General features: G+C 38.8%; 2 long non-coding RNA genes across 2 annotated transcripts; one reads left to right on the top strand and one right to left on the bottom strand.

The window, feature by feature from the left end:
• The first annotated feature begins 267 nt into the window (after positions 1 to 267).
• Positions 268 to 1,493, top strand: LOC119012699. The gene is made up of 4 exons (XR_005072571.1): positions 268 to 375; positions 503 to 603; positions 903 to 909; positions 1,222 to 1,493. It is a non-coding gene; the product is annotated as an uncharacterized LOC119012699 (long non-coding RNA).
• A 5,759-nt stretch (positions 1,494 to 7,252) lies between these two features.
• LOC119012608 lies at positions 7,253 to 10,175 on the bottom strand. Its single transcript, XR_005072532.1, has 4 exons — positions 10,023 to 10,175; positions 9,795 to 9,889; positions 9,478 to 9,493; positions 7,253 to 7,514 (listed from the first exon to the last, which is right to left on the bottom strand). It is a non-coding gene; the product is annotated as an uncharacterized LOC119012608 (long non-coding RNA).
• Between the last annotated feature and the right edge of the window lie 4,488 nt (positions 10,176 to 14,663).

Genomic DNA, 14,663 nt, shown 5'->3' on the forward strand with positions numbered 1-14,663 from the left:
CATTGTCTTTTTATTCATATAAACAGTTATAGGACAGAACTTGTAATGGTCACATTTTGTGATGCCACAGAGATGGGGAATGATAAATAGTGCTGTGTAACTTTGTGTTACCACAAAGAACAGTGAAATGTCCCGTCATTACATAGTGAGATTATATCAACATCTTATCATCCATGTTCAGAACTTGGCATTGCAAAACACATTGAGAAATACAGAATGACCGGATAAGATTATTCCATCTCCATCCTTATAAAGAGACGGGCAACTCACGACTGCTCAGCAGAGACGTCCACATCACCTCTAGATCTCACAGTGCTCACTTTGCTGTCTGTGACACCAGTTTTGTTTTGGTTCTGACAAACAAGCTGCAGAAAGGTGAGAAGTCAATTCAGTCCTGACGCTACTTTAATAAAGTCTTTTAAATGAGATGTGATGAGCTTTGACACTGGTGAATGAAGGCAGTGAATGATTCTGGATGTGACCACTGTGATTTGTTCCTCAGGATGAAGGCTGTTATGATCTTTCTGCTGTTGACGCTCGTCGTCATAATGGCTGAACCCGGGGAGAGCAGTCCTGGAGTTGAAATTATGCCGCCCTGGTGCCGTAAGTCACAAATGTTCATGCATACTGAGTTGATGTTAACAGATTGACCTCTGATTTACACAAACAGCAGGCTACTTTACTCTGAGATCAACAAACCACACTTGACTGTACTAACTTACTAACTACTTCAGTTAATTCTGTATTCAGCTAAAATTTTAAGGTATCTCAGATAATAAACCTAAAACTAAGTACAGAGCACATCATTAATGTTCTACATGCAAAGATATTAAAATGTGATGATAATATATTGATGTTTATTTAACTCATTTTCATCTTCTTTGTCCCCTTACGACCTCCAGGTCCACCGTAAGTATTACTGAATATTTGTTGTTGATTTCAAACAGATGAATAAAATGAATAAAAAGACTTTGTAAAATTCCTCAAACCTATTAAACATTGCAAGCATCAGTATTAACCAGATCCTAAGATGATGTCTTTAAGTCCCTTATTTTGTGCAACCAATTTAAATTCACGATGATATAATAGAGGGTAAAGAAGCAAGTTGACACATTTCAAAAGCTGACATCAGTGAATTTCTTATTTAAATGTTTGTTAATTAAGATTCTGTTGATAATTTAACTGTTTTCTTTCTATTCCCCTCTTCTCTTACTTGTATAGGGTAGGATGCAGCGTGAGCAGGGGAAAAGTATCGGGTGAACGGAACACCAATAAACTGAGGCGATACTATGAAGACTGATTCTGTTCTTGATTTTGAAGATATAGTTTGAGCTATATCTTTGTGCTTTGCAAAGTAACAAATAATTGGATGAGTAAACATGAAGCTCTTGAGATGTAGTGATTTTAGTCACAGCTCCAATTGATGTTAAAAACAAGTAAAACTGCTTGATAGTGAAAACTATCCTGCTGAATAAAGCTGCATTCCAAAAGACCGTCTCTGTGTTGTGGTGTTATTTAAGTTCACATGTGTCTGTAATTTTATTGGTGATGATGATTAAGAACATTGTTTTCATTAAGTCAGAGGTGAATGTTTGTATTAAGTAGATCTAAATAATGAGTGTGTTGGTGTGATCAGTTTATTAAATGAACTCTCTTCCTTTTTCCTAAAGAAATAGAATAGAATAGTAATTTTATTCTATTCTATTTCTTTCTCTTTGTGAATGTACTTGTGTCTCTGGTAAAGCAGCACTTTGGAAATGATTCAATTCTGACATTTCCTCCATCAACAGATGAATCATTTGGTCTCTAAAGCATCAGAACAACAGTCAGAATAACAAATTTATTAGAGCCAAGATGATCATTATGTAAATGACATTCGTTCTGTTGGCTGTTTCCAGAAGAGACAAAGACATTCAAGGTACTATTTTCATAAAATGAGCTAAAAATCTAATACCCACAAGTGAGAAACTGGAACCATCAAATGTTGAGAGGAACATTAGCAGGAAGAATTTATTTTTATCATTGTCTTTAAAAATCCAATTTTATGAAAAGTAGATTGTCTATCCTCAATCCTTACGTGTCAAATACTGACACTTTGGGATGGACATCAACCCAACCTACGATCCCAGCATCAGTATTTGACAGGTTGAGATTGAGAGAAAAAAAAATAAGACTTTTTAATATTTTAGCTGTTGCTGCAGTGCTACCATTACATTAGATGACACAACAGGCCACTTTATAAGAGAGTGTGAGGTTGTGGAATCTAAGAAATAGAAAATATCAAAAGTCATTGTTGGTGATTAATAGTTTCACATATTATGCTTCTGGTCAGTGTTACCCAGTTCCAGTCATCCCCATCTGCTCAAGTACAGCTGATTTATTTTCAATCTGTCTGTCTGTGTGTCTGTGGGCAGAATTTGCCAACACAACAGCATCACAACTGTGTTAGATGCAGTCATGAAACTTCTCAGGTGTGCAGATGAGAACAAAATGAAGGTCGAGTTCAAAGATGAATGTGGTTCAAGCCACGAGTGCTGTGACGGCCCCTGTCTAACTGTGTGATATGTGGCTGTCGTGGGAAAAGTTACTGTGTGCTACTGTTTGTCTTTGAATGTGCTTGAAAAGGATGTAGCAGTAGCCAGCCAAATCACTACTGAGTAGTCATGGGTCAGAATGTGATCAAGTTTACAGGCCTGTCATCACAAGATGGCCTCTAGTTTATATTTAATTTCAGAATGAACTGTTATGTCACAAGAAGTAACAATAAACTTATGTAGTGTATATTTTTTTTTAATTCTACAAAGAGGAAGTCTCTTTATAAGGATGGAGATGGAATAATCTTATCCAGTCATTCTGTATTTCTCAATGTGTTTTGCAATGTCGAGTTCTGAACATGGATGATAAAATGTTGATCTAATCTCACTTTGTAATGACAGGACATTTCACTGTTCTCACAGTGACTCAAAGTTACACAGCACTACTTAGATTCCCTGTCTCTGTGGCCTCACAAAATGTGACCATTAGAAGTTGATGTTTTTACCTCTGACTTCTGAAATGCCATGTTCATGCTTCAGTTGCTGATGAAACTGATAAATCACTTCCTTAGTTAGGAAACATCAAGAATTGTGTTGAAATTGTCATTACATTGCATTATTGTTGGTATTTTTTGCCTGCCCAGAAATCCTGGAGGCCCAATATTACACCCAAGGACAAGTAAGTCACAACTGTTCATGAACACTGTGTTGCTGTTAACAGATTGATCTGATTTACTCAAACTGCAGGCTACTTTAGTCCGAGATCAACAAAACACACCTGACTGTACTGAATTAACCAGCAGAGGTAAATGTTTATATTAAAGGGATATTCTGGCTTAAGTTTAATCCATGGACTAACACACCGTGACACCGAGTCAGACCCCCCACCCTTGAGGGATCAAGTTTTGTGACTGCTGGCTTATGTAGTTTTAGCAACCTCAAAAAAGACCACACAATAACAATACACTCAGCTTTAGAACAGACTCAATGTCATTTGCAATCAATAAAGAAGATATATCTTTGTTCAGGGTAACATATCCATGCATAAGCTGAACCTTGTTTGCATCTGTGGTCCAAATGATGACAATCCATGTTTTTTTCAGAATCTCTTCCTTACTCTGTCTACTCTGCAAGGTATGGTGATTTTAATTGCACTTTGGTGCCCACAAAAGATCGCTCAACTGACCTCGACTATACCTGTGTACAGACAAGGAAAATATTGCCTGAGTTTTGTAAAGATTTGAACCTGGTCAAAATATGGAGGGAATTGCACCCAGATAGTGTTGAATACTCCTGTTACTCAAGTACCCATGGCACCCACTTGTGAATTGACTACTTTTTGGTTTCCTTTGGACCCCTAACCCTAACCCTATAAAAAATTAAAGAATGCTGGTATGATAGTATGGTCATAAGTGATCATGCAGCTTTATCAATACATTTGTAAATGAAAACATTTGTTTACAACTCTAAGAAATGGAGATTTCCCATTGAGCTGCTGCAAGATGCAGAATTTATCAAGTTTATTGAAGAACACGTCAACAATTATTTTGAAATCAATGATAGCGTCTGAGGTGGACCTGTTGGGCTGGTAGGTGTATTGCGGGGGGTCAAGGGATAGGTGGGGTCTTCTTGGGAAGGGGGATGATGATTGTGGTCTTAAAGCAGGAGGGAACGATGCAGTGGCTGAGGGAAAGGTTGGAGATGGAGGTGAGAACATCAGCCAGCTGGTTGGCGCAGGCTCTGAGAGCCCATCCAGGGATGTTGTCTGGTCCAGCTGCCTTGCGGTTGTTGATGTTCCTCAGAACTTTATGATGACACTTGAAAGATTACGCACTCATCCATCCACACAGGTGTCTCTAACTGATGTGCTCAGAACGAACAATGTAATGACAATTTCATCACAATTCTTGATGTTTCCTAACTAAGGAAGTGATTTATCAGTTTCATCAGCAACTGAAGCATGAACATGGCATTTCAGAAGTCAGAGGTAAAAACATCAACTTCTAATGGTCACATTTTGTGAGGCCACAGAGACAGGGAATCTAAGTAGTGCTGTGTAACTTTGAGTCACTGTGAGAACAGTGAAATGTTCTGTCATTACAAAGTGAGATTAGATCAACATTTTATCATCCATGTTCAGAACTCGACATTGCAAAACACATTGAGAAATACAGAATGACTGGATAAGATTATTCCATCTCCATCCTTATAAAGAGACGGGTAACTCACGACTGCTCAGCAGAGACGTCCACATCACCTCTAGATCTCACAGTGCTCACTTTGCTGTCTGTGACAACAATTTTTTTTTTGGTTCTGACAAACAAGCTGTGGAAAAGTGAGAAGTCAATTTAAACCTGATGTTACTTTAATGAATGCAAAGTCTTTTAGATAAGATATGATGAGCTTTGACACTGGTGAATGAAGGCAGTGAATGATTCTGGATGTGACCACTGTGATTTGTTCCTCAGGATGAAGGCTGTTATGATCTTTCTGCTGTTGACGCTGGTCGTCATCATGGCTGAACCTGGGGAGAATATGTCTCCACCATTTGTCATGCCCATATGCAGTAAGTTTTCTTTTGATTTCAAACAAATGCATAAAAAAGATAAAAAGACTTTGTGAAATGCCTAAAACCAATCAAACATAGCAAGCATTAGTATTAACTAGATCCAAGTTGATGTCTTCAAGTACCAATTTAAATTCACGATTATAGAATAGAGGACAAAGAGGCAAGTCAACACATTTCTGAAGCTGGAATCAGTGAATTTCTGTCTTTTTTTTTTTTTACTCAAAAATGATTGCAAAGTTATTGAATTGTTTTATTGTTAGTATTTGTCAGTTAAGATTCTGTTGATGGACCTCTGTTGATATTTTGACTGATTCCTCTCTATTTCCTCCTTCTCTAACTTGGTATATACGGAAGCAGACGGCAGACCAGACCACATCCATGAAACATCAACATGTTGTTAATTCTTCAGTATTAAAACGGCCAGAGCCTGTTTCTGGATCCACTGCTTAGTAAATCCAGCTGAAACATCAAACATTAATTTGGAGCTTTGAAAACCATGTCCTTATACCCAAATGACAGAAATGTTCATTTGACAATGACTCCCAAAACAACAACATAAGTAATGCATGTTCATAACATGAGACTTTACATTTTGTAAGTTGAATGTTATGTCGTTATAATCACTTTATGCCAAGTTACATACAGGATGTTAGTTACATATATACCTTGCACATGTGAAGCTACATTACATGTGTGATGTAAGTTAACCTACATACATAAGGTTCACACAGTCTCCTGAGTGAAAGTCCTGAGTTATACGTGTGTAAGTTGGAAGTTTGGAATTGGCTGCATGTGAAATGTGCATACATCAACCCAGCGTGTGAGTGGTGGCTCAGGTTTTGATGCTGTTCATACGACTCACTTCCAAATACAACCTGTTAACAGAGAGTTCGAGACAGCCTATCAGTGTAATCATTCCCCAGGAGTTAAGCTGGTTGCATGCTTTAGGTAGCATTGCTTGACTGCTATCTCACAGGGAAAATACCGCTCGTGCCAATTATGATCACGCTATGTGTCAGTGTGGAAGTCGCCATTAGACTGTCAGTTTGTGTCTGACTCAGCTGGTGTCACAGGCAGCAAAGTGAGCACTGTGAGATGTATCGTATCATTCTGTATTTCTCAATATATTTTGCAATGCCAACTTCTGCACACGGGTGACAAGAAGCTGAAATTTAAGTTGAGCCAAAAATAGTTTTCAACTAGAGCTGCACAAGTAATCGAAACTGAATCAAAATTCGGATTGTAGAGGATGTAATTTTTTGATACAGTACAATACAATGGTGCTTTGTTGTCTCCCTTGTTGAAATTTTATAATATAATCAAGGTACAAAGATGTCCTGCTTTAAAAATTTTGTTAGATGTCCAGACGTACGGAAACGTGTCTGTTACAAACCCAGACTCAAGTCACATCATCATGATTTTAAAGGAGACATGTTATTGAAATTTGATGTTTTATATTTCGTAAATTCCACATCCTCACACAATTATAAAGTGACCAGTTGGATCATCTAATGCAGTGCTAAAATACTTAAAGGTCTTATTTTATTAGAAAAGTAGATTTTTGAGTTTCATTTCCAGCTCATCAAAATACTGACGGTGGTATCACAGGTCAAGTTGACCTCCATCCCAAAGTGTCAGTATTTGACAAGTTGAATTAAGATTCAACAATCTACTTTTCTTACAAACAGGACCTTTAAATATTAAGATAAAACATATATTTGTACTGCGGAAGCTCCTCCATCATTTGATGGTTCAATTTTCTTAAATATAACAATTAGCTAATTCTTTTCTTATTTTACATTTGAATACCTTAGATGTCTTTGTCTGTTTTGGAAACAGCCAACGGAATAAATGTCAGCTTTTATAAAACTGTTATTTTGACTGTTGCTCTGATGCTTTACAGACCAAATGATTCATATGTTGATGAGGGAAATGTCAGAGTTGAATCATTTCCAAAGTGCTGCTTTACCAGAGACACAAGTACGTTCAGAAAGAGAAAGAAATAGGAAGAGAGTTCATTTAATAAACTGATCACACCAACACACTCATTATTTAGATCTTATCTTAATGAAAAACAATGTTCTTGATTATCATCGCCAGTAAAATTACAAGAGCATGTTCACTTAAATAACACCACAACACAGAGACGGTCTTTTGGAATGCAGCTTTATTCAGCAGGATAGTTTTCACTATCAAGCAATTTTACTTTTTTCAACATCACTTGGAGCTGTGACTAAAATCACTACATCTCAAGAGCTTCATGTTTACTCATCCAATTATTTGTTGCTTTGCAAAGCACAAAGATATAGCTCAAACTATATCTTCAAAATCAAGAACAGACTCAGTCTTCATAGTATCGCCTCAGTCTGTCTTCGGCCACTTCATCTTGGAATGTTCCAGGTCTGAGATACCTAGTTAGAGAAGGGGGAACAGAAGAGAGGAATCAGTTTAATTATCAACAGAGGTCGATCAACAGAATCTCAATCGACAAATATTGTGATAGTTTGCAACAATTTTTGAATTTAAAAAATGACAGAAATTCACTGATTCCAGTTTCTGAAATGTGTCAACTTGCTTCTTCACCTTCTATTACACCATGGTCTCGGGGAATACTCCATTCTGATTGGCTGCAGGATGCCATTAACCCCATATATATGGACACCTACTAAGTAGTTCAAGTCAAATTGTCTGTTCACTGTTCTAAATCAATGCACTAGCTGGCGTATCAAATCTGAATATTTTATTTCCAACACTGAGTGCAGTCCGTCAGCCCTTCAGTGCCTTACTATTTACTGGAGGAGTGAACAACGTCTCCTTTGCATAAGAATCTTACGGGAGAGTAATGATTGTTCCAGGTATTAGTCAAACCCTCAGGCGTTACCAGGGAAACTTAGTTATGGCTTGTGAAAAAGTTTATGTTTTGATTGTAAAACGCATGAAAATATAAATAATTGGTCTGAATTTCTTTTCTTTGGTAAGTGATCATGGTATAAGCAGGATAATGCCCTTCGAGGCAGATAGATAGACAGGAGTTGTTTCATAAAAGTAATTCACAAAGCCACTGAGACCTACTTTTAATTACGAAAACACTGAACTCCTAAACTAGAAGTAACTCTCTGTTGCTATGGATGACGTCATTTTATAAGGACGCACTCAGAGGCAGTGACAACAGTGATTGGTTGTTGAGTGACAGGGCAGCCTATTGAATAGTCATTTAGGCTATGCAATGCATGAAGTGAAATAAGGAAGTTGCCTACAAGCCCATGACAAAGCCTATGAAAAGATATTAGATAAAGAAATGTATTTATGAGGATAATTAAGTCACCCCCCCAAACAAAAACGCTCCGGACAAAAATGACAAATTAGAAGACTGCGATGAAAAACGTGAATTGCCAATAAAAGCGGCATTTGGCCTCCATTAAAATTCGGGAATCGTGTGTTGATCCGGGCCATTTCACAACAATGTCCAGTATGTTGGACATGCGTCAGAGACAATTTGTGTATTGATGGAATGCAGCTTTTTCCGACTGGCAAGAGCCCTATTCACACAGGACTAGTATAACCTGGGGACCTCCAGTAATTTGTAATAATTGCGGAGGTCGTCTGATTAGATGGATTACATGTATGGCAGCATGCAGTAAGGAACCAGTTATTATATTAAAAATATCCATATCTAACTGTTGTGCTGCTCCAGCTAGGGCTCCGATGCGATCGACCCGGGGGATGATGTAGATAATAAGTAAATTCGAGTTAAGACACAGGTTTCACTTATCCTGTGCGAATGCGCCGCACGAAACACAGACGTGGTGGGATAATTTCTGAATCACTTGAGGTCCCCAGGTGACACTAGTCCTGTGCGAAGAGCTGCATTTTCCCTGTAGCCAAATACTGCAGCTTTGCCAAACATTTTAACTTCGGCGTTATTGGATTGTTTCGGTTGATTGGGGACGTTATTGTGTCCCTCACAGGCTCAACCACAACTTCAATCCCTTTGCGGTCCATCAAATATCGTTTAATAATTCCCTGTCATTTAGCATCTCCAAAACATTTGGCTGTGACTAGGTCTTAGCGAGTTAGGAGTCCTCTGGACTACTTCTAAGGTCTCCCAGACTTAGATGCTACTTTTAGGCCTAAAATGTTTTGTGAATAACTCTTATTTTCAAAAATTAGGAGTCCTAAAGTTTCAATTATTATTAGGAGTTGCTCCTGAATTCACCTGTTAGCTGCTACTTTTAGCCTTAAGATATGTGAATATGGGCCCTGATTAATACTGATGCTTACTATGTTTGATAGGTTTGAGGAATTTCCCAAAGTCTCTCTGTTTTATTTTATTTGTCTTTTTGAAATCAACGGAAAATAGTCAGTAAAACTTACCTTATACCCCCAGTTACTAAAGGGAAAAAAAAGATGACAATTAGTTAAATAAACATTAGTATATTATTATCACATGAAAATCTTTGCATTTAGAACATTAATGACGCTCTCCTAAATTTGTTTTCAGTTTATGATCTGAGAAAACAGGACTAAATAAAAGATTTTAGCTAAACACAAAACTAAATTAAGTTGTATGTAAGAAGTTAGTACAGTAAAGTGTGACTTGTTGATCTCAAAGTAAAGTAGCCTGCTGTTTGTGTAAATCAGAGGTCAATCTGTTAACATCAACTCAGTATGTGTTAACACTTGTGACTCACTGTATGGGGGAACTGCGTCGTAAGACTGACTCTCCCCGGGTTCAGCCATGATGACGACCAGCGTCAACACCAGAAAGATCATAACAGCCTTCATCCTGAGGAACAAATCACAGTGGTCACATCCAGAATCATTCACTGCCTTCATTCACCAGTGTCAAAGCTCATCACATCTCATCTAAAAGACTTTGCATTTATTAAAGTAACATCAGGATTAAATTGACTGCTCACCTTTCCACAGCTTGTTTGTCAGAACCAAAAAAACCGTCTCTGGACGTCTCTGCTGAGCAGTCGTGAGTTGCCCGTCTCTTTATAAGGATGGAGATGGAATAATCTTATCCAGTCATTCTGTATTTCTCAATGTGTTTTGCAATGTCGAGTTCCGCACATGGGTGGTAAGATGTTGATCTAATCTCACTTTGTCATGACAGACATTTCACTGTTCTCACGGTAACACAAAGTTACACTGCACTACTTATCATTCCCCGGCTCTGTGGCCTCACAAGATGTGACCATTAGAAGTTCTGTCCTATATGGAACGATAGAATTGTTCTTCCTATTTTATGTTTTTCTGGGGAGCACTTAGAGTGTGACACCTAGAGTGAAGGAATGAGGCTGGCTGGAGTCAAGTGTTGCATCAAGACTGAATGTGCAATAAAGTTACACAAGTAAGCAAGATAAGCTTTTATCGTCCATTCTCTTTGGTTTAGTGACTTAGAGAAAGGGAACAGAATAAAATACTATAACTGTTTATATGAATAAAAAGACAATGTGTGATGTTTTTGCTCAGACGAAAAGTCACTTATCTCTTATATCAGCAAAATATCATCCTATAAAGCGACAGGCACAAAACAGAGACAGACTTTTTTAATGCACCTTTTTATTCAACAGGAACGTTTTCAACATCAGCAATTTTACATTTTTGTAAATCAGTGGGAGCTGTTCCTGAGATCACAAAGCACATCTCAAGGTCTTCATGTTTATTCATCCAATTATTTCTTGCTTTGGAAAGCACAAATATATAGCTGAATCAGTATTTTCAAAAAGAATATTGTTTACTCAAGAGAGCTGTCAGTATGACGCTGAGACTGATTGTTGTCCACTATAGGTGGGAGTCTTCCTAACTTTTTTTTACTAAGTTAGAGAAGAGAGAAACAAAACATTAGATTTAAAAAAAGTAGTCAAATTATCAACCAAGAGAGTTAAAATTACTTCTTGATGCTTAAGTTAAAAGTCAGACAGTGACAGTGACTAACAGCCAGACAACAGCAGCCTGAAACACAACACAAAAACACAAGACTGCAGGACTTTAAAGACACCGCATGTGTTTTAATGTTGCTTCATTGGACCTCGTTTCAAACCAGTGTGGACGTGTACAACCTGACTGACACCTCCCTCCTCCTGTTAGGTTTGGACAACTTTCCCTGTGATCATTCTTATTAGCACATTAAGTCCTGAGGACATAATGGAAGTCAACTTACACCTGACTGAAGGTCTTATCAACCACATCAGTTACAGACACCTGTGTGGATGGACAAGAGTGTCATCTACCCCCGCAAGGCAGCTGGACCAGACAACATCCCTGGATGGGCTCTCAGAGCCTGCGCCAACCAGCTGGCTGATGTTCTCACCTCCATCTTCAACTTTTCCCTCAGCCACTGCATCGTTCCCTCCTGCTTTGAGACCGAAACCATCTTCCCCCTTCCCAAGAAGAGCCCACCCACCTGCCTGAATGATTACAGACCAGTAGCACTCACTCCAATCATCATGAAGTGTTTTGAGAGAGTGGTGCTGACCCACATTCAGAGCAGCATACTGGACCCTCTGCAATACATCTACCAGCCCAACAGGTCCACCTCAGACACTATTGCTGCTGTTCTCCACTTTTCTCTCTCCCACCTGGAAAACACAGACTCCTACATCAGGACACTCTTTATGAACTACAGCTCTACCTTCAGTACTGTCGTTCCCTACAAACTCCCCCACAAACTGTCACACTTGGTCTGCACCCCACCCTCTGTGACTGGCTCCTAGACTCTCTGACTGGCAGGCCCCAGTCTGTCAGGACTGGAAACAGGACTTCAGCCAGCATTATCACAAACACTGGCACTCCACAGGGATGCATCCTCAGCCCCATCCTCTACACCCTGTTCACTCACAACTGTGTCGCCTCCCACAAAGACAACACCATCCTAAAGGAAGACAGGGCTGTTAACAAACCGGTATGTGGCTGCTTGCACAAACACACTGTTTTAAGCACTTCTTTATTCATTTTGAGCCATACACGCTACAGTGCTGTGTTTTAAGGTGTCTGCTGATGTTGCATAACTGTTGGGGTGAGATTTGGAGCATGTTTAAGGGATAGTTTGGGTTTTTTGAAGTGGGGTCATATAAAGTACATATCTATAGTCAGTCTCTTCCCTACCGTAATCACCAATCAGCACAGTCTCAGTTTGGAGGAGTAGAGAGCCGCTCCAGCCCAGATGCTCAGCTTTGTACTGCAGTGAACGGGGTCCAGAGAAAAAGCGAAATAAGCCACCTAAAGCAAGGCTCACCTTAAAAAATCTATAACAGTGTATGCTGTATAGGGAAAATTCACACCGCTTTACATCGCCATCTGACCGCCCTTTCTTTTGGCACTACATATTCTCAACCATAGAACCTCCGTATCCCTACACATTAGCGCAACTGGGCAACAGGCGATCTGCAAGTGGCGGAATACAGTGCGAGGCCCAGCTGCTAGACGAGAGGTTTACTTTCGATAAAAACAAAACTTAACAGACCATCGAACCTCCGTATCCCTTAGCGCAACTGTGTAGGGATACGGAGGTTCTATGGTTGACAAAATGTAGTGCCAAAAGACAGGCAGGTCTAAAGCGGTGTGAATTTTCCCTATATTACGCACACTTGAACTGTTATAGATTTTTTAAGGTGAGCCTTGTTTTAGGTGGATAATTTCACTTTTTCTCTGGACCCCATTCACTGCAGGACAAAGCGGTGCGTCTGGGCTGGAGCGGTTCTCTACTTCTCCAAACTGAGGCTGTGCTGATCGGTGATTATGGTAGGGAGCAGATCGACTATAGATATGTCATTTATATGACCCCACTTCAAAAAACCTGAACTATCCCTTTAAGACGCTTAAGACATAGTGTAAAGTTCTGCCCCCATGAGTTAGCTGTCAGTGCTATCTCCTGTAAGGGTTGCACCAAATATTTTCACGTCCTCTGTACTGGCAAATCAAGGGTAGCTTGAGCAATAAAACTGCGTGTTGAAATCGACCAAAATTATCCTTTAAATAACACCACAACACACAGATGGTCTTTTGGAATGCAGCTTTATTCAGCAGGATAGTTTTCACTATCAAGCAATTTTACTTTTTTCAACATCAATTGGAGCTGTGACTAAAATCACTACATCTCAAGAGCTTCATGTATACTCATCCAATTATTTCTTGCTTTGCAAAGCACAAAGATATAGCTCAAACAATATCTTCAAGATCAAGAACAGACTCAGTCTTCAGAGTATTGCATCAGTTCATCTTCAGCCACTTCATCTTGGGATCTTCCCCAGCGTCTGTACCCAGAAGAAGGGGGAACAAAAGAGAGGAATCAGTGAAATTATCAACAGAGGTCGATCAACAGAATCTGATTTGACAGCTTTTTTAATAATTGAACAATTTTGACATAATATTCAAACATACAGTAAATGACAGAAATTCATTGATTCCAGCTTCTGAAATGTGTCGACTTCCTTCTTTGCCCTCTATCATTGTGAATTTAAATGTGTTGGACAAAATAAGTTAGTTGACATCAACTTGGGATGTGGTTAATGCTTGCTATGTTTGATAGGTTTGAGATATTCACAAAGTATTTTTATCTATTTCATTTGACTTTTTGAAAACAACAAAAAATATTCAGTAATACTTACAATGGCCCTGGAGGTCCTATAGGGACAAAAAGATGAAAATTAGTTAATTAAACATCAGTATATTATCATCAAATTTGAAAATCTTTGCATTTAGAACATTAATGATGCTCTCTTTACACAGTTTTAGGTTTATAATCTGAGATATCAGGACTAAATAAAAGATTTTAGCTAAATACAGAACAAAATGAAGTTGTATGTGCTAAGTTAGTACAGTCAAGTGTGATTTACTGATCTCACACTAATGTAGCCTGCTGTTTGTGTAAATCAGAGATCACCGTTAACATCCTTTTAGTATGAGAGCTTGTCACCTACCGCATGGTGACCGCACACATACAATACCAGGTGGGTACTGATTCTCCCCAGGTTCAGCCATGAGGACCACCAACGTCAACACCAGAAAGATCACAACACCCTTCATCCTGAGGAACAAATCACAGTGGTCACATCCAGAATCATTCACTGTCTTCATTCACCAGTGTCAAAACTCATCACATCTCATCTAAAAGAATCTGACTTCTCACCTTTCCGAAGCTTGTTTGTCAGAACCAAAACAAAAACTGGTGTCACAGACAGCAAAGTGAGCACTGTGAGATCTAGAGGTGATGTGGACGTCTCTGCTGAGGAGTCGTGAGTTACTCGTCTTTTTATAAGAACGGAGAAGGAATAATTTCATCCAGTCATTCTGTATTTCTCAATGTGTTTTGCAATGTCAAGTTATGCACATGGATGATAAGATGTTGCTCTAATCTCACTTTGTCATTCATGACAGACATTTCACTGTCACACAAAATGTGACCATTAGAGGTTCTGTCCCATAACTGTTTATATGCATAAAAAGACAATGTATTATCTGCTGAGAAGATTCTTGAAAAGAAGAACACCATGGCTAGCAGTGGTGACAAAATACAATATAGGGGCTCAGAGACAGTGGAGGCCAAACTACTG

The sequence above is a fragment of the Acanthopagrus latus genome, chromosome 22 (assembly GCF_904848185.1).
Source record: "Acanthopagrus latus isolate v.2019 chromosome 22, fAcaLat1.1, whole genome shotgun sequence".
NCBI classification, from domain to species: domain Eukaryota; kingdom Metazoa; phylum Chordata; class Actinopteri; order Spariformes; family Sparidae; genus Acanthopagrus; species Acanthopagrus latus.